The following is a 22,103-nucleotide window of genomic DNA, read 5'->3' as shown; positions in this document are numbered from 1 at the left end:
AGCTGGTATTGTTTTGAACAATTTTTAGAATCATCTACTTTATCACCAAAAGCCAGGAATTGCTTGTTCATTTTTATGTTGTTTTCAGTTTTGTTTTTTATAAAACTAGAATTCTTGACAGAGCTGACTTTCCTACATACCTCAGCAATGTGACTTGCTCATACTTAGATATGACGTAACATTTTGAATGTCTTGCTATAAAACATTTTCTCTGTCTAAATTGCAAGGCCTTTGCATTTTTATTTCTTTTCAAAGATTTCTCTATTCTATAACTATGGGTTTCCAATAACTATTTTAGTGAGAACAATAAATTATTGTTCCCTCTTGTTCTAGAATTCTTTTACCAAATGTCTACTTGTCTTCAGATGTTGGCCACTTTTTGCTTTCTCCTAAATTAAAAAGTCCAGAACAAAAGCTACACTGGGACTTGTGATAGTTTTGGATAATTTATATCTTAATTTCTCTTGTCCTTCATGATTGAATTTTGGTAAGACACAGAGAGCCTTTCCCCCCCTGTCAGTTTCTGTATACCAGCAACATAAGATAATCCATTGTGTGGGAATTATGTCAGTCTTAATCAATGCTTATCTCATAAATTTGTGAGAATTAAGTATATATATTATAATAACTTGAGCTTCCCTGGTAGCTCAGACAGTAAAGCGTCTGCCTACAATGCGGGAGACCCGGGTTTGATCCCTGGGTTGGGAAGATCTCCTGGAGAAGGCAATGGCAACCCACTCCAGTACTCTTGCCTGGAAAATCCCATGGACCAAGGAGCCTGGTAGGCTACAGTCCACGGGGTCGCAAAGAATTGGACACAACTGAGCGACTTTACTTCTTCACTTCATTATAACAGCTAAGCCCCTTTTGAGCACATACCAAATTTCAGTTTCCTCTCTTGTTTTTCCTTTATGTTTAGTTTTGTCTTTTCTATCACTGATTATCAGTGATATCCTAGATATACCTACTATGCTTACCCAGTTCTTATTTGGATTAGTTCTTCTTATCTGAAAGTTGTTTAACTCTTCTGCTTGGGTATTTCTTTGGCAAGATGTGTTTATACTTTAATGATTCTTAGATTTTCTTTCTGTTTTCTGTTTGTTGCCTTACTGATTAGCCGCATATTTAATTCTTGAATCTATGTTTGTTTTACTTTCTATTCTTTACTTTATAACATTTATATATTCAAGTTTGTACTTGAAGCTGATCTCTTCAAATATTCTTATCTTCTTTATGATGGGGCTTTCAAATGTGTAAGGGTTTTTACACTTTTTTCTGTAAATTCATCCTCAAAATTAGCAAGTCAAGACTGATTTTGTTAGTTTCTCCAAGAAATATATCATTTGAAAATTCTTGATTTGGGATCATCCTACCATAATGCCAATCTCTACTCAAAGTGTAATGGGCTAAAAACAACTCTGAAGCTTTTTCAAATTACCTTCTTTTACTTCTGATATTTTCATACCAGTATCAACCTCCACTTTAATATATATATATATATATATATATATATATTTAACTGAAGGATAATTGCTTTACAGATTTTTGTTGCTTTCTGTCAAACATCAATATGAATCAGCCTCAACCTCCACTTTTTCTTTTTCAAATAAGGATCTTAAATTTCTTCTTCCTTTTCTACTTACACAAGTACTAAGAGTTAATCATTTTGTTTTCTATTCTCACTTATTGTAATACAGCTACATCTTAGAATTTCTTAAACACACTTTACTTTCCATATGTCCTTCCTCCATTCTGTCATGTTACTGCTAAATTCTAAACTCTTTAATTTTAAAACGCTTCACTTTTCTATGTTCATTTATAGAGTCAACTATTAAATTCTTTCCATTTTCCTCCTCACTGGCTCCTTGGTTTGATTTATCAGTTGTATCTCACATGCTTCACAATCCTTAGATTATATTGCTCAGTCAATCCCAGCTTTGTTGTGTTTGTCATATCTGTAAGTTCAGTAATTTTACAAATCAAATAAAAAATAAAATGGGGAACATTTTTTCTATAGACATGTGCTCTAATGTTAAATTATATCTGGGAAGAATTTCTTTAGAATTTGCCATCCATATCTGAATTAAGAATCAGTAGAAATCTCCTTATGCATTCTGACTTGATGTTCAGTCGCCAAGTCGTGGCTGACTCTTCGTTACCCTGTGGACTGTAGCACGCTAGCCCTCCCTGTCCCTCACCATCTCCAGGAATTTGCCCAAGATCATGTCCGTTGAATCGGTGATGCTATCCATCCATCTTATCCTCTTCTGACACTGGCACCAAATGCATACTTTTTATTTTATTCAGTGTTGTAAAGGTGCTGTTGATCATATTTTTCTCATTCAGTCATTCTTTCAATCATTCACTCATTTATTAAGCAGGTTTTTGAGGGTGATGTCTATATCCAACCCTTATGAACATATATAAAAACAAGATGTCACTGTGTTCAAATTGCTTTAGTGTAATGGGGTAAGAAAATAAGTAAAATATTAACATGCAGTGTGATAAGGATCACAATTAAGATATGGTGGAAATGCTATGAAAGGATAACCTTCAGAAGTTTTGAAATGCTATAAAGGGGAAAGAGAAGAGGATTTATCTGGAGGGAGAAACAACACAAAACTTCCGGGCATAGGGATTACTTGTAAAATGGCATGGCAGGTGCTTGTGGAAAAGCAGTGTGGGGTTAGGCACGGTAAGGAGTTTGGTATGACTTTATATGAAGTAGTTGCTCTCTCACTTTACTGTCTTTGTTTCTCCAGTATTTTATATAAACTTTCCTTTGTCACCCTTACAGTTTACAGAAGCCTTTAGGATTAGCAGTAATCTGATGTTTTGTTTTTGTGAAATGATAGTAACTGTTAAAACTCAATTTGCAAACAGCATGGTAACCATGTAGTTAGGTACCTTTTCTTATTTTTTATAGAGACAGAATTTGAGTTAGTCTGTCAAAGTAACCTCTATTTTAATAAGTAGAATAGTCATGAAGTAAATTAATGAATGGGAGAAGGCAATGGCACCCCACTCCAGTACTGTTGCCGGGAAAATCCCATGGATGGAGGATCCTGGTGGGCTGCAGTCCATGGGGTCGCTAAGAGTCAGATACGACTGAGTGACTTCACTTTCACTTTCCACTTTCACGATTTGGAGAAGGAAATGGCAACCAACTCCAGTGTTCTTGCCTGGAGAATCCCATGGACGGAGAATCCTGGTAGGCTGCAGTCCATGAGGTTGCACAGAGTCGGACATGACTGAAGCGACTTAGCAGCAGCAGCAGCAGCAAATTAATGAATGTTTCAATATGTACATTTGTACATATTTATACTTTCACATGGATAGCTCTAACTGGCGTGATTCAGATTCATTTCAGTTCATACACACAAGAACACATTTATCAGACTCCAGACGGCAAGGCTCCTTTAGAAAGTCGAACTGCCGAAGGGGCTTCTTTGGTAGCTCAGTTAGTAAAGAATCTACCTGCAATGCAGGAGACCCCGGTTCAATTCCTGGGTTGGGAAGATCCACTGGAGAAGGGATACGCTACTCACTCCAGTATTCTCGGGCTTCCCTGGTGGCTCAGCTGGTAAAGGATCCGCCTGTGATGCAGGAAACCTGGGTTCTATCTCTGGGTTGGGAAGATCCTCTGGAGAAGGGAAAGGCTACCCACTGCAGTATTCTGGCCTGGAGAATTCCATAGACCGTATGGGGTCACAAAGAGTCGAACACAACTGAGTGACTTTCACTTCATACTGCAGGAGAGATGTTAAAAAATGAAATTATAATTATTCTTGACATAGGACATTCTTAGGGTGCCTTGTGCCAAAATACTGAGTTACTTTTCTTCAGGAAATTGAAGAGATGATGCATAAGACACCTTCAGATTTCCACGGAAGTGGAGTTAAATAAGAAACAAATGTACCCCCGTGGTGGATTCATATCAATGTATGACAAAACCAATACAATATTGTATAGTAATTAGCCTCTAAAAAATTAAATAAATAAAGTGAAAAAAAAAAGAATTTGCTCACAATGTCTATTGGCAGTAAAGTATAAAAAATGTATTCTAGGCATATAATATTTAAATATTTCATCAAAAAGAAATTAAATACTAAAATTATTTTCATATTTTAAAAAGTCTTAAAATATTAGACTAATTTGGCCACCTCATGTGAAGAGTTGACTCACTGGAAAAGACTCTGATGCTGGGAGGGATTGGGGGCAGGAGGAGAAGGGGACGACATAGGATGAGATGGCTGGATGGCATCACTGACTCGATGGACATGAGTCTGAGTGAACTCCGGGAGTTGGTGTTGGACAGGGAGGCCTGGCTTGCTGCGATTCATGGGGTCGCAAAGAGTCAGACATGACTGAGCGACTGAACTGAACTGAACTGAATATTCAAATTAGAAGGCAAATATGAATATTATTATTATCTCAATTTTAAATAAAAATTTAAATAACTTAATTTTTGGAAACTTAAATGAAATGTAATTAAATAGTTTTATAAATAAAATTCCTTGCAATTCAAAAAAAAAAAAAACAAATGGTACTTTCTGATACATATAGATCATCCTGAAATCACTTCACATCTGCTTGGTAAAATAGAGAAATAACTATAAATCTTTTTAAAAACAAGGGAGAGAAAATGTAGCAAATGTCACGTAAGAACTTCATGGCATCATTTAGCATGGCTCTATATAGGTTATTTATAATGGTAGACTTATTGTTTTACACAAGTAAAAAGGAATTAAATTATAGATGGGTTGCAATACTATATATAATCTTATTAACCTTTGATATTTCCAAACTTTGATATGTCACTTTGATATTTAAAAAACTTATTTTTAATCTTTAGCACTATTTAAGAAATTTACAAATATTTACATTTTCAGACTATTGTAAGCTCATTACATTAGACTATTCTAAATTAAAAAAACTTTTTTTGTAGAAATTTAAATGAGTATTTCTTACCCTCACATATGCATATATGTGAAAAAACTATGTTGAAGGAGTATTAATAGTGAATTAATATACATGGTGGAATACATTTTTTGTAACTATGTATATGTGTGTGCAAGCTCAGTCACTTCAGTCCTGTCTAACTCTTTCAACCCTGTAGACTGTAACCCACAAGACTCCTCTGACCACGGGGATTCTCCAGGCAAGAATACTGGAGTGGGTTGCCATGTCCTCCTCCGAGGGATCTTCCTGACCTGGTGATCGAAGTCACATCTGCCTGTGTCTCCTCCATTGCAAGTGGATTCTTTACCCACTCAGCCATGCGGGAAGCTGGGTTCGATTCCTGGGTCGGGAGATCCCCTGGAGAAGGAAATGGCAACCCACTCCAGTATTCTTGCCTGGAAAATCCCATGGACAGGGGAGCCTGGCAGGCTACAGTCCCTGGGGTCACAAGAGTTGGATACAACTTAGCGACTAAACTACCATCATATATAAGCACTTAATAGGAAATTTTTTTAAAGCTCGCAATTAAATTCACTTAATTTTCTGCCTTCTTAAAAACGTTTCTGGAACACGCTGCTCTTCCTCATGCTGTCTTTCCAACAAAATGCCATTTAATTATTCAAACATAATTATATAAGATTTTTTATTTTTGATTTCTAACAATGGAATTAATTTTTAGTACTTTCTTACCACTTAAAAGCTAATATAAAATATGTATCCATGAGGGTTAAAACATAGACATTACTTAATTTATCACTGGATAACTAGTTTTGAATCTACAGGTTTGAATATACATATAGCATATATTAACACTGTAAAAGTATTCTCATGTGAGAAATATAAAAATAATATTTTCATAGATATTTATGTAATATAAGAAAAGATTGTGACCTTCAAAAAGTCCTAATTTGGAAATATTTTTATCCAAATCTGCATTCCTATTTCCCTTAAATCTCAGAAAAGGACTATTGATTTTTTTATAAGAATTAAATAAGAAAGAAAGGAGTCAAGCTGCTTCTTTTATTCCACTCAAACTCAATCGCATACATCTGGGAAATGGTAGTGTTGGTGAAGGCAGGGATGCTGTGGGAGTTTTCATATGGCAGCATAGCGTTGTAAACTAATAAATATAGAATTTGCTTCTTTGTCTTCCTCTTCACTTCTTCAAATAATTCCCAAATGGCATCAGATGGGAAAAGTCAAGGCTTCACATCAGACTGAGCAATGAGAAAGGACTGCACACTGAGTTAAATATCTGTTTGATTTGAAGATTAAATTCTAGTTCTATTATGCTATGCTTTTTTCTCATACTGGAGACTGCCCATTATTAAATACTAGGATGTGTGATAAAATTCTGGCCTAGTATGAATTTTCAACCAAAGAAAAGAAAACCATTTCAGGAAACTGTCAATATAAGATAGTGAAATGTAATGACATAATTTGAGTCAATATTATAATATTTTGAAGGGGTATTGAAGGCCAGAATTAAACTAATTTTCAGATGCAGAGACAGTTAACAGTGAATTTTAATGAAATATTCAAGGTAATTGTTTGCTTTTATTAGATGTGAATTGCTTATTTTATTTAGTTTCCTAGTTTTTATGTGCCTAGTGGTAGTTGTTGAATTTTTCCCATAAAATAATAAGATTATTCATATATTAGGATGGGAAGTGCATAATGGAGATAATCCTACACCCAAAGAAAGAACTCACCTAGAGCCAGACATCTTTGAGTGTGAAGACAGGTGGCAACAGGAAGTATCACTATGAACAAAGCTAGTAGAGGTGATGAAATTCTAGCCGAGGTATTTCAAGTCCTAAAGGATGATGCTGTGAAAGTGCTGCACTCAATATGCCAGCAAATATGGAAAACTCAGTGGCCATAGGACTGCAAAACATCAGCTTTCATTCAGGTCACAAAGAAGAGCTATGCCAAATAATGTTCAAACTACTGCACAATTTCACTCATCTCATATGCTAGCAAGGTAATGCTCAAAATTCTCCAAGCTAGGCTTCAACAGTACATGAATCAAGAACTTCCAGATGTTCAAGCTGGATTTAGAAAAGGTAGAGGAACCAGAGATCAAACTTCTAGCATTTGTTGGATTATAGAAAAAGCAAGAGAGTTCCAGAAATATATCTACTTCTGCTTCATTGACTATGCTAAAGCCTTTCACTGTGTGGATCACAACAAACTGTGGAAAATTATTAAAGAGATGGGAATACCAGACCACCTTACCTGCCTCCTGTGAAACTTGTATGCTTCTAGTAAGAAGCAACAGTTAGAACTGGACAAAGAACAAAAGACTGGTTCTTGATCAGCCCTGGGATTTCTTTGGATGGAATGATGCTACAGCTGAAACTCCAGTACTTTGGCCACCTCGTGCGAAGAGTTGACTCATTGGAAAAGACTCTGATGCTGGGAGGGATTGGGGGCAGGAGGAGAAGGGGATGACAGAGGATGAGATGGCTGGATGGCATCACTGACTCGATGGACGTGAGTCTGAGTGAACTCCGGGAGTTGGTGATAGACAGGGAGGCCTGGTGTGCTGCGATTCATGGGGTCGCAGAGAGTTGGACACGACTGAGTGACTGAACTGAACTGAATTTACAAAAGGAGTACATCAAAACTGTATATTGTCACCTTGCTTATTTAACATATATGCAGAGTACATTATGTGAAATGCCAGGCTGCGTGAAGCACAAGCTGGAATAAAGATTGCTGGGAGAAATATCAATAACCTTAGATATGCAGTTGACAGAACCCGTATGTCAGAAAGTGAAGAAGAACTAAAGAGCCTCTTGATGAAAGTGAAAGAGGAGAGTGAAAAAGCTGGATTAAAACTCAACATTCAAAAAATGAAGATCATGGCTTCTGGTCCCATCACTTCATGGCAAACAGATGGGGAAACAATGGAAACAGTGACAGACTTCATTTTCTTGGGCTCCAAAATCACTGCACATGGTACCTGCAGCCATGAAATTAAAACATGATCGCTCCTTGGAAGAAAAGCTATGACCAACCTAGACAGTATTAAAAAGCAAGAACATTACTTTGCCGACAAAGGTCTGTATAGTCAAAGCTATGTTTTTTTTTTTTTTTTTCCAGTAGTCATGTATGAATGTGAGAGTTGAACCATGAAGAAGGCTGACTGCCGAAAAATGGATGCTTTTGAACTGTGGTGTTGGCGAAGACTCTTGAGAATCCCTTGGACTGCAAGGAGATCAAACCAGTCTATCCTAAAGGAAATCAGTCCTGAATATCCATTAGAAGGATTGATGCTGAAACTGAAGCTCCATTACTTTGGCCACCTGATGCGAAGAACCAGTTCATTTGAAAAGACCCTGATGCTGGGAAAGTTGAGGGCAGGAGGAGAAGGGGATGACAGAGGATGAGACAGTCGGATGGTATTACTGACCCAATGGACATGAGTTTGAGCAAGCTCTGGGAGATTGTGAAGTACAGGGAAACCTGACATGCTTCAGTTCATGGGATCTCAAAGAGTTGGACATGACTGAGGGACACAACAGCAACAAAAAGAGCAGAGTAGTTATGAGATACAGTTGGGAGAATGGGTCTAGCTTAGAAATTGCCCTTTTCCTTCTTCATAATTCATATTGAAGGGAATTTTTGTGAGAATAAGTGTTCTAGATTAGGGTTCTAATTAATTCAGCATACTGAGGGAATTTATAGGAGTGATGTGTTATAGTATAACAAATAAATTATTGGGTGTAAAAATCCTGCCCCCCCAAATCCTTTAAGATATCAACTTAAAGAGAGAGAGAGAGAGAGAGATGGAAAGAAAGTTAAATAAAGGGTAAGAAGTCCAATTGCAAACTGCCTAGACATGTTTCATATGCTAAGCGCATGGCAGTTAGTATCAACTCCCTCCTGAGTATCTCTTCAGCACTGCAAAGAACCAGAGCCTATGTACTCTCTAATAACAAGAGAAATGGAGGACAGGTAGTTCTTTTGTTAAATCCTTATGACCTTTATAGCAATCCCTTCAATTATTTTGATAGGAACAATAAAAGGTTTGAAAATAGGAGTAAGAAATCCACAGAAAAATGTGTCAAAATATCTAGAGTAACAATTAAAGAATGATTTCTTAACAATTTCTAATGCTTAAGTCTGGTCTCTTGTTGCATAGCTATAACAAGTTTAATCACGGTGGCAATGAAATAGAGGTCATTTTATCTGGTATAAATAGTTGGAAACTCTGTCCCATTACTCCTCCAAGGCAGTGATCTGATTACATTTGAGTTAGAACAGAAGGGTAGATGGAATCTAACAGAGAAAGCAAGCTGTTATAGTATCTCCAGTTCACTGAGTATCAGTGTCTTTGCCTTCTTGTTAAAAAATGACAGCCTTATTGTTCACTTTTCTTTATATTGCCTAGTTGCATTCTGCTTATGACTTTAAAAAATTTTGACAAAGTTACTCTATGATCTGTGGTCAAATTAGTGTCTCTTCTTGGACTTCTCGGGAACTCTCAGAGTGTGGAGGGTAATAATGACAAGAGCCGCTCTTATGAAACCTTGGATGATGTTCCTAAAAATCAGGTTTTTGGCAATATATGGAGGTTGATCAGGTTTTTTTTTTTTTTTTTTTTTAATCAGGTTTTAACTTTGTATTCCATTCCCTTTCATTAGGATTTTGTTTTAAAACTACCAGGGAAAAGAAGTTAAAAATATTTTACTCCAAGATTTCAATATATAAAAATGTCACTATAGCATAGCTATACTCCTTAGTTAAATATAGGAGCTTAAAGAAGAAAGAACATAAACTCTATATTTGGTTCAAGTAAATAATCTAGATATATTTATTATGATAAATTAGATTTGGAGACTTCTAAGGAAATCTGAAAGTTATAGTTTTTTATGGTCTCTATTCTTAGGTTAGGGATTACCAGCATATATTTTTTATTTAGTATCCCTAAAAGAACTCTCATCTGTTGGCTGTGAGCTAAGAAAGGGTTAATTGGAAGAAGCGATTACATATTTATTTAATGTCTCCTCTGTGCCAGGTACTATATTAAATGTTTTACATAAAAAAACCCTGAATACAGTAATTTTATGAGGTATGTGTTCCTTATTTTTAGACTGCATGTATGGGCATGCACAAATATACACACAGACATAAAAAAGACTCAGAAATTAAGAAAATTAAATATATATTACCTCTAGGATATGAAGAATTTTTTGTGTCAGATTCTTCATCTCTACTATCTGTGAGTTGTGATCACGCGATCCTATCTGATTCTTTGAAGTTCTAATAGAAGAGAAAAAGATTTTTGACTTAATCATTAGATTGTTACCAATAACACACTAAAATTGATGGCAGAAGAGGGAGAATCATTTCACAGCCAGTCCTTCTGTGATGCTGAAGGATGCAGCTTGAGAAGAAGGTCTCTGATTTAAACAAATATGTCAATCTGATCTCTGTACAGTCAAGAGGGCACAGGGTGAAGATGTGGGCATAGATGAATTGACTCCAATTCTCTTCAAGTCTTTCTAGTCTTTGAGCAAAACCACTTTCCTCCAGGTAGCCATCTTTTCTTTTCTGGTGTACTTCTCAAGTTAGCTTCTCCTACATGGTGCCCTTCTAATCCAATCTTCATATAAATATTACCAAATGATATTCTTAAGATGTAAGTCCATTCATGTTACTCGGTTACTCTTTAACCTTTTAGTGACTTCTCATTATCATTAGTATAAAGTTCAGTAGTCTTACACTGTTTTAGTAAACCTTTATCACCTGACCAACTATGATCTGGGAAATGAGGGTATAATTTTCAGGATAGGGTATAATTTTCAGGAGAATAGGTAATATCAGATGCAAAACAAACGTTTCTGTGTAAATATATTCAAATCTATAACTTGCAATAAATACTTATAAGTTGTTGTTTTTTTTTTTTAACCTTATGGGAAAGTTTATCTGCTCTTTAGAGATTTTGAAGAATTTGAGGGAATGCTTTATTTTGCTCTTGTTTTTGTTTTCATGCTGCTGCTGCTGCTAAGTCGCTTCAATCCTGTCCGACTCTGTGCGACCCCAGAGACGGCAGCCCACCAGGCTGCCCAGTCCCTGGGATTCTCCAGGCAAGAACACTGGAGTGGGTTGCTATTTCTTTCTCCAATGCATGAAAGTGAAAAGTGAAAGTGAAGTCGCTCAGTCGTGTCCGACTCTTAGCGACCCCATGGACTGCAGCCTACCAGGCTCCTCCGCCCATGGGATTTTCCAGGCAAGAGTACTGGAATGGGGTGCCATTGCCTTTGTTCTCAAGAAACAGTATGTGTTAGCAGACTATTACTTTGAAACCATTTTACAAAACTCTTTCAGACTGAAAGTTCTTCAGTTAGAGAGCATAAAGGAGAAATGTAGAGCATAAAATGTATTATGATCTTACCAGAAATCTAGGTGTCAAAGTGATGAAAAACAATCACCAAGGTCAAGCAATGGTTAAAGCAGGCTAGTCTTCAGTGTCAGTGGCTGAATTCAGGTATTATAATTCATTATTTTTTCAACTGCTCCGTAACCACCTGCTTTCTATATAAAGTAAGACTTCAGAAAACATTTAGAAATAAGAATTATCCTTTCTCTTCTTTGTTCTGTCAGCCTAACACATTGCTTTAGAGGATATTTAAACAGGTTCTAGTCAAATGAGCAGTGCTTCCCTGACGAGTACTTTGGACAAATAATAACAGGGTAAACTTTCAAATGTGCATGGTGTCATACACTGCCATATTATCATTTAACAATTACACATATATATTTGTTTTAAAATAATAAATAGGGCTATGCATTAAGTGTAGAGTATAAGAGATGAAACCACTGGAAGCACACAGGAATTTTTTTACAAGTGGTATGTTTAATATTGAACTGGCTATAAATCAAAGGAACTATAATAATACTAGTTTTCTTTGTGTGTGTTTGAAGTGCAACTCATTGTGCCTCATCAAAGGAAAATCATCAGTGCCTTTTCTTAGAATGGAAACATGACATATGATAACATTCACGTGCTTTTCATGTTTCTATAATATGTTGGAAGGAACATTTGAAATCAAGAAAACATAGATAAATTACATTACTATGTAGGACTAACCACTTTGATTTTTTTCCAACAATTTTTCGGTTCATGGTCTGCTTATATCTCTCTGCTAATACACTTTGAAGAGGCAGAATTATTCTCAGTGATTGCTGCGACTTTGATTCAGCAGAGCAAGGACAAGCTAGTTGGTATAAATGGATATTCAGTATTTTTCTGTATGCTAAAGATCATAGAGTTACACTTGTAATATGTGGTTCCTGCCTCTCTCAGTGAAATCAGCACAATTGAAATATGCTTCCTTGTTTTGAATAACATCTTGGATAGGATCTGTACTTGCTATCAAACATAGTCAGGAAATATATTTGACATAATCTTATATGCTGTTCAATTATAAAAGTGAGGGATTTTATTTTATTTCAGGGTAAGTATCTTTATTTTTTTCATTTTTAAACATTTTATTATAATTTAGATTATAGTTGATTAACAATGTTGTGTTTAGGTGTACAGTAAAGTGATTCAGTTATGTATATATATGTATCTACTTTTTCCAATTCTTATCCCATTTTTTCTTTTTTGTTAATTTATTAAAAAATGAGGAATTTCATTTCTTGAGTTATTACATCTGCAAATCCAAGTCACTCTTTCATATGAAGATATAAATATTAGTATTATACTTTCAGTTCAGTTCAGTTCAGTGGCTCAGTTGTGTCTGACTCTTTGTGACCCCATGAACTGCAGCACACCAGGCCTCCCTGTCCGTCACCAACTCTCAGAGTTTACCCAGACTCATGTCCATTGAGTTGGTGATGCCCTCCAGCCATCTCATCCTCTGTTGTCACCTTCTCCTCCTGCCCCCAATCCCTCCCAGCATCAGGGTCTTTTCCAGTGAGTCAACTCTTCGCATGAGGTGGCCAAAGTACTGGAGTTTCAGCTTTAGCATCAGGTCTTCCAATGAACACCCAGGACTGATTTCCTTTAGGATGGACTGGTTGGATCCTCTTGCAGTCCAAGGGAACTCTCAAGAGTCTTCTCCAACACCACAGTTCAAAAGCATCAATTCTTTGGCGCTCAGCCTTCTTCACAGTCCAACTCTCACATCCATACATGACCACTGGAAAAACCATGGCCTTGACTAGACAGACCTTTGTTGGCAAAGCAAGGTCTCTGCTTTTTAATATGTTATCTAGGTTGGTCATAACCTCCCTTCCAAGGAGTAAGTGTCTTTTAATTTCATGGATGCAATCACCATCTGCAGTGATTTTGGAGCCCCCCAAAATAAAGTCTGACACTGTTTCCACTGTTTCCCCATCTATTTCCCATGAAGTGGTGGGACAGGATGCCATGATCTTCGTTTTCTGAATGTTGAGCTTTAAGCCAACTTTTTCACTCTCCTCTTTACTTTCATCAAGAGGCTTTTTAGTTCCTCTTCACTTTCTGCCATAAGGGTGGTGTCATCTGCATACCTGAGGTTGTTGATATTTCTCCTGGCAATCTTGATTCCAGCTTGTGCTTCTTCCAGCCCAGCGTTTCTCATGATGTACTCTGCATATAAGTTAAATAAGGAGGGTGACAACATACAGCCTTGATGTACTGCTTTTCCTGTTTGGAACCAGGCTGTTGTTCCATGTCCAGTTCTAACTGTTGCTTCCTGACTTGCATATAGGTTTCTCAAGAGGCAGGTCAGGCGGTCTGGTATTCCCATCTCTTTCAGAATTTTCCACAGTTTATTGTGATCCACACAGTCAAAGGCTTTGGCATAGTCAATAAAGCAGAAATAGATGTTTTTCTGGAACTCTCTTGCTTTTCTGATGATCCGGCGGATGTTGGCCATTTGATCTCTGGTTCCTCTGCCTTTTCTAAAACCAGCTTGAACATCTGGAAGTTCACGGTTCATGTATTGCTGAAACCTGGCTTGGAGAATTTTGAGCATTACTTTGCTAGCGTGTGAGATGAGTGCCATTGTGCAGTAGTTTGATCATTCTTTGGCATTGCCTTTCTTTGGGATTGGAATGAAAACTGACCTTTTACTAATAATTAAATACTAAGGATTTAAGTACTTTAAAAAAGTTTTGTTTATTTATTTATTTTTGGTTGTGCTGTATCTTTGCTGCTGCTCATGGGTTTTCTCTAGTTGCAGCAAGTGGGGGCTACTCTTTATTATGGTGTGCAGTCTTCTCTTTGCAGTGGCTTGTTGCAGAGCATTCGCTCTAGGGCACGTGGGCTTAGTAGCTGCAGCATGTGAGCTCAGCAGTTGTCGTTCCGGCTTTAGAGTGCAGGATCAATAGTTGTGGTGCACAGGATTCGTTGTTCCATGGCATGTGGGATCTTCCCAGACCAGGGATCAAACCTTATCCTCTGCATTGGCTGGGAGATTCTTACCTACTGTGCCACCAGTAAGTCCCAGTGTTCGGCTTTTCATTTCATCTATAAGATATAGAAAGACTAGTCAGAAGATAGGATTGAATCATCACTCTGGAATTCTCCAGGCCAGAATACTGGAGTGGGTAGACTTTCCCTTCTCCAGGGGAGCTTCTCAACCCAGGGATTGAACCCAGGTCTCTCGCACTGCATGTAGATTCTTTACCAGCTGAGCCACAAAGGAAGCCCAAGAATACTGGAGTGGGTAGCCTATCCCTTTTCCAGGGGATCTTCCTGACCCAGGAATCCAACCAGATCCCCTGCATTGAAGGTGGTTTCTTTACCAACTGAGCTATCAGGGAAGCGCAACCTGTACTAAGTTGCTTAAAATGATTTCGGCTTCAGTTTCTCCACTCATGCAATGGGAAAATAGCATTAGTTTCTGATAATTTTGAAAGGATTAAAATAGATGATTTACTTGAAATAATGTTCTACATAGTAAAGAGCTATTTATGTTATTGTTTGAGAGATTTATGTGACAATTTATAGGTTTGTTTTTTTATTTTACACTGAAGTATTTTGGTTAAAAGATCATGAGGTGTGAATGTAACGAAGGAGTTACAGAAGAATAATGTAATTTCATTGAAATCAGTAACCTGCATCACAAGGTTACATAGAGAACTACCTACAGCATCTTTGTGTCTCACAGTGTACTTTATGTGAATATGAAATATTCACCATAGTGTTAAATCATTGAGCATTTCTTCCCACTGTTAAGTAATCTATGCTATTCCTATGGGGCTGGTGCACTGGGATGACCCAGAGGGATGGTATGGGGAGGAAAGAGGGAGGAGGGTTCAGGATAGGGAACACATGTATACCTGTGGTAGATTCATTTTGATATATGGCAAAACCAATACAATATTGTAAAGTTAAATAAAATAAAATTTTAAAAAATCTTATAAAATAAAAAATAATAAAAAAGAGAAATTTATTAAAAAATTTTTGAAATGCATACCATGAATAAAAATAAAGATAGATATGGCTGTATTAAAATAGGACACCATCAAATACAAATTTAAATGACTGCTTAAAGACTGTATGTATTATACAGACATAAAGCAAAAATAATTTAAATTTGAAGTATATACACATCTTAGAAACCAGTAAGAAAGTAAAAAAAACAAGAACAGTAGAAGAATTGGCAAACATATTAAAACAGAATTCAGAGAAAAAAGAAACTATGGGAGCAAATACATTTATGAAGAAAATGAATGATGTACAAAATTGAAAATTCAAAGTAGATATCAAACATTTAATTGTCAGGCTAGAAATAAAGTCCTAACATTCTGAAAGTACCAAGTGTTATCAAGGATATGGAGCAAAGAAAATTTAGATATTAGGCTGATGAGAGTAAATAAAGATAAAGCATTTTGCAAAGTAATAGAAAAACTTCAGTAAAGTTGAACATGTTCTTATTACAAAACTCCTCATTTCTAGTCATAGTTAATTCCCAGAAAAATGTTTTTATATGTATAAGACCATTTATTAGAACATTGAGTATAAGAGCAAAGTATTTGAAATGACTTAAATGTCTATCAAAAGGAGAGAGTTGGGACTTCCCTGGTGGTTCAGTGGTTAGGACTCCGATCTTCCACTGCATGGGGTACAGGTTTGACCCCTGGTTGGGGAAATGTGACCCCTCCCCAAAGAATTAATTTATTTGCAATATACTTTTACAAATAATACTAGTTAGCAGTTAAAATATTTGAAATGAAATACATGTGTCAACAAAGACAAGTTTCACAAATATATTTTGAAGTAAGAGAATTGGAATGGAACTTTCAGTTTTGTGATACAATCAAAAATATAAAAATGTACAAAAAATACTGTGTAATATATATATGTTATGTATGGAGTAAAATTATGAAATGTGAGGAATGAAAAACTACAGTTCAGGACAGTGGTTCTTTCTTGACAGAGAAAAGAAATGAGGAGATGAGATCAAAGAAATAGAAAACAGGAAATATTAGTTATATTTATAATAAATCCATTACAAATACTGAGGAGATTTAAGCTTCCAGGATTAAGTAAACCTAATCAACAGTTCTGCTGAAGACAACTATGAGAGCTGAGTGAAACATAAAAAAATTATCTGTCTGAAGGAACTGGCAAATTAGCAAGACTGAAAAATTAATGAACCAAGAATTGGAGAAGCTGCAGTTCAGTCAATGGGAATCTGGTATTTGGGACTTTCTTAGCCTTGCGGGTATTTGTTAATTCTGTAAGCGGTGACTGAGTCTAGGATTCTAGGAACTATCTGACAGTCTTGTGTACTAGGCATGAGTCCAGGAATTTCCCTGAGGAAGAAAATAGCCCAGATAAATCCACCATCTTTGGGCTGTGACCCTGAAATGTTAAAATACAAAATCAAGAATTAGCTAGATGTAGAATGACTTTCTGAAAGACTGAAGCCCAGCATCAGTTAGTTTTAGTCACAAAGACTTGAGTTCATTGTCAAAATTGGGGTTACTTTTGAGGGAACAAAGGAGATAGCTAGTAATGAAAGAGAACAATGAGGGAGCTTGGTGTCGGCAAATACTCTTTCTTAAACTGGCTGGTGGTTACATGAAATAATTTAGTGATAAATCTTGAGCTTTATATTTTTCTTTTGTGCATTTATAGGCATATTGAAATATTTCATCCTAACTAAAGCCGATTCAGTTCAGTTCAGTCGCTCAGTCATGTCTGACTCTTTGCAACCCCATAGACTGCAGCACTCCAGGCCTCCCTGACCATCACCAACTCCCGGAGTTTACTCAAACTCATATCCATTGAGTCAGCGATGCCATCCAACCATCTCATCCTCTGTTGTCCCCTTCTCCTTCTCCTTCAATCTTTCCTAACATCAGGGTCTTTTCAAATGAGTCAGTTCTTCTCATCAGGTGGCTGAAGTATCAGAGATTCAGCCTCAGCATCAGTCCTTCCAATGAGCACTCAGGACTGATTTCCTTTAGGATGGAATGGTTGGATCTCCTTGCAGTCCAAGGGACTCTCAAGAGTCTTCTCCAACACCACAGTTCAAAAGCATCAATTCTTTGACATGCAGCTTCCTTTATAGTCCAACTCTCACATCCATACATGACTACTGGAAAAACCATAGCTTTGACTAGACAGACCTTTGTTGACAAAGTAATGTCTCTGCTTTTCAATATGCTGTTAAGGTTACTCATAACATTTCTTCCAAGGAGCAAGTGTCTTTTGTTTTCATGGATGCAGTCACCATCTGCAGTGATTTTGGAGCCCAAAAATACAAAGTCTCTCACTGTTTCCACTGTTTCCTCATCTATTTGCCGTGAAGTGATGGGACCGGATGCCATGATCTTAGTTTTCTGAATGTTGAGTTTTAAGCCAACTTTCTCATTCTCCTTTTTCACTTTCATCAAGAGGCTCTTTAGTTCTTCTTCACTTTCTGCCATAAGGGTGTTTTCATCTGCATATCTGAGGTTTTTGATATTTCTCCTGACAATCTTGATTTCAGCTTGTGCTTCATCCAGCCCAGTGTTTCTCATCATATACTATGCATATAAGGTAAATAAGTAGGGTGACAGTAAACAGCCTTGATGTATTTCTTTTCCAATTTGGAACTAGTATGTTGTTCCATTTCCAGTTCTAACTGTTGTTTCCTGACCTGCATACAGATTTCTCAGGAGACAGGTAAAGTTGTCTGGTATTCTCATGTCTTTTAATAATTTTCCACAGTTTGTTGTATTCCACACAGTCAAAAGCTTTGGCATAGTAAGTAAAGCAGAAATAGATGTTTTTCTGGCACTCTCTTGCTTTTTCAATGATCTAACCGATGTTGGCAATTTGATCTCTGGTTCCTCTGCCTTTTCTAAAAGCAACTTGAACATCTGAAGTTCACAGTTCACATATTGCTAAAGCCTCCTGGCTTGGAGAATTTTGAGCATTACTTTGCTAGCGTGTGAGATGAGTGCAATTGTGCAGTTGTTTAAGGATTCTTTGGCATTGCCTTTTTTTGGGATTGGAATGAAAACTAACCTTTTCCAGTGCTGTGGCCACTGCTGAGTTTTCCAATTTTGCTGGCATATTGAGAACAACACTTCCATAGCATCATCTTTTAGGATTTGGAATAGCTCAACTACAATTCCATCACCTCCACTGAGACCCAGTTTCTCTCTCAGTCAGTCTCTCCCATCAGGAAGCTTCCATAAGCCTCTTAACCTTCTCCGTTAGAGGGCAGACAGACTGAAAACTAAAGCCAAATACAACTTCTAAAAAAATTAGTAGGCATTCAATAAATTTAATTGATTTTTTGCTAAAAAATATATCAGGTAAATAAGACAAAAGTATTAAGATTTAATAAAGCTGGACCTTAAACTCATGGATGTTTGTTTTATTGATCACATTTTTGTATCATAAAAAGTGATATGTTTCACAAATAAAATTTCTACTTACCAATCATACCTCAACACAATTGGAAAAAATTAGTAAAATAATTTTTAAAACTATCAACAAAATATGCAGTCCAAGAAAGACTGGAGGAAAAATTACTGTCACCTGTATTCCAAGGAAGCAAAATATTAAGTCTGGCTTATAAATAATTTGTAGATGATATTTATAATATCTCGAAGACATTTCTGAATATTTTTAGAGGGTCTAGATTTCTTACTTTATCTATTATAATTTTCATTGCATTCTTTTGTTTTTCAGACAGAAAAGATATTATGAAATAATTTCAAAAGGTTTAGAAATAACCACTAACTAATGCAGATGTAGCTCCTTAGGCTAATTCAACAATCCTGTTAAAAAGAAAACCAGACAAAAACAGAAAGAAAACTGTGGATCAGTATCTCTCATAAAATAAATGTAAAAGTCCTCAACAAAATATTAGTGGATCAAATTCAACAATGTGTACAAATAATTATACGTCATGACCAAATGAGATTTTTTACCATTCAAATAACAATTTATGTAATCCATCACCAAAGAGTCTGAAATACAGTACTTGGATGCAATCTCAAAAATGACAGAATGATCTGTGTTTGTTTCCAAGACAAACCATTCATTATCACAGTATTCTAAGTCTATGCCCTAACCACTGATGCTGAAGAAGCTGAACAGCTTTATGAAGACCTACAAGACCTTCTAGAACACTGCAAATAAATGTCATTTTCATCATAGGGGAGTGGAATGCAAAAGTGGAAAGTCAGGAGAAACTTGGATTAACAGGCAAGATTGGCCTAGGAGTACAAAATGATGAAGGGCAAAGGCTATCAAAGTTTTGTCAAGAGAACATACTGGTCATAGCAAACACCCTTTTCCAACAACCCAAGAGATGACTCTACACATGGACATCATCAGGTGGTCAATGCTGAAATCTGATTGATTATATTCTTTGCAGCCAGCCAGAGATGGAAAAGCTCTATACAGTCAGTTAAAACAAGACCTGGAGCTGACAGTGGCTCAGATCATGAGCTCGTCATTGCAAAATTCAGTCTTAAACTGAAGAAAGTAGGGCCAACCACTGGGCCGTTCAGGTACGACCCAGATCAAATCACTTATAATTTTACAGTGGAGGTGACAAATAGATTCAAGGAATTAGATATGGTAGACAGAGTGCCTGAAAAACTGTGGATGGAGGTTTGTAATATTGTACAGTAGGCAGTGACCAAAATCATCCCAAAGAAAAAGAAATGCACGAAAGCAGAGTGGTTGGTGTGGTGTGGTTACCTACCTAGAGCTGGACATCCTGGAGTGTGAAATCAAGTGAACTTTAGGAAACATTACTAGGAACAAAGCTAGTGGAGGTGATGGAATTTGAGCTGAGTTATTTAAATACTAAAAGATGATGCTGTTAATGTGCTTCACTAGTATGTCAGCAAATTTGGAAAACTCTGTTGTGGCCACCAGGGCTGGAAAAGGTCACTTTTCATTCCAATTCCAAAGAATATTCAAATTAACATACAATTGCATACAATCATTTCATACGGTCAAAATTCTTCAAGCTAGGCTACAACAGTGCTTGAACCAAGAACATGCAGATTTATGAGGTGGGTTTTGAAGAGGCAGAGGAAACAGAGATCAAATTGTCAACACTGTTGGATCATGGAGAAAGCAAGGGAGTTTCAGAAAAACATCTACTTTTGCTTCATTGACTATGCAAAACCCTTTGACTGTTGTGGATCATAACAAACTATGAAAATTCTTAAAGAGTTGGGAGTACCAGACTACCTTACATGTCTCCTGAGAAACCTGTATGCAGATCAAGAAGCAACAGTTAGATCCAGACATGAAACGACTGACTCGCTCAAAATTGGGAAAAGAGTACATGAAGACTGTATATTGTTACCCTGCTTATTTAACTTACATGCAAAGTATATTATACAAAATGCTGGGCTGGATGAATCACAAGCTGGAATCAAGATTTTGGGGAGAAATATCAACAATCTCAGATATGCAGCTAATACTCTAAGGGCAGAAAGTGAAGAGGAACTAAAGAACTTCTTGATGAGGGTGAAAGAGGAAGTGAAAAAACTCGCTTGAAATTCACCATTAAAACAACTAAGATCATGGCATCTGGTCCCATCACTTCATGGCAAATAGTAGGAGAAAAAGTCAAAGCAATGACACTCCAGAATCACTGCAGGTGGTAACTGCAGCCATGAAATTAAATGACACTTGTTCCTTGGAAAGAAAGCTCTGACAAACCTAGACAGCGTATTAAAAAGCAGAGACATCACTTTACCAACAAAGGTCCATATAGTCAACACTATGGTTTTTCCAATAGGCATGTACAGATGTGAGAGTTGGACCATGAAGAAGGCTGAGTGCTGAAGAATTGATGCTTTAGAAGACTTTTGAATTGTGGTGCTTTAGAAGACTCTTGAGAGTCTGTTAGACTGCAAGGAGATCAAACCAGTTAGTCCTACAGGAAATCAGCCCTGATTGGAACTACTGTTGCTGAAGCTCTCATAGTTTGGCCAACTGATATGAAGAGCTGACTCATTGGAAAAGACCTTGATGCTAGGAAAGATTGAAGACAAAAGGAGAAGGGGGAGGCAGATATGAGATGGTTAGATAGACTTGAGGTAATGACTGAACAACAACAACAAAGTGGTTTTTACAAAATAAATATTCAAAAATAAATTACAATTACATATCAGCAACATAAGAATTATAATTTTCAAACAAAATTAAGTGTACAATTGTGGGAAAATATAAACTATAAATGTTGCTATGTATTAGATTAGAATGTTAAATAATAAAATTGAGTCCCCACTTCATCAATAACTAAACAATCTCTGGGTAATGAAAGTATTAAATTAAAATCACAGTTTAACGAATGTTATCAATGAGTATTTTTATTACTGGGTTTAATAAAATATTTCTTAAAGCTTTAAAAGTATCAACAACGAAGGTATTTGTTGACAAATAACTATGGCAAACTTTAAAGTAGCTATTTTGTGAAGGCCCTCATAAAATTTAAAAGAGAAATCACAGAAAGAAACCTTTATATTATATTATTTATCAATGATTAGTACTCAGATTATAGAATACCTTGACCAATCAATAAGGGAAGATAACACAATAAGAAAATGGACAAAAGTTTAAGATATTTACATAAGTGGGATCTTAAATGGACGTTAACCTATGAGAAATTATTCAATCTTACTAGTAATTAGGAAAATACAAATTAAAAGCAAAATGGGAT

This window comes from Bos mutus, chromosome 17 (assembly GCF_027580195.1).
Source record: "Bos mutus isolate GX-2022 chromosome 17, NWIPB_WYAK_1.1, whole genome shotgun sequence".
Lineage (NCBI taxonomy): Eukaryota > Metazoa > Chordata > Mammalia > Artiodactyla > Bovidae > Bos > Bos mutus.
This window is presented reverse-complemented; position numbering follows the sequence as displayed.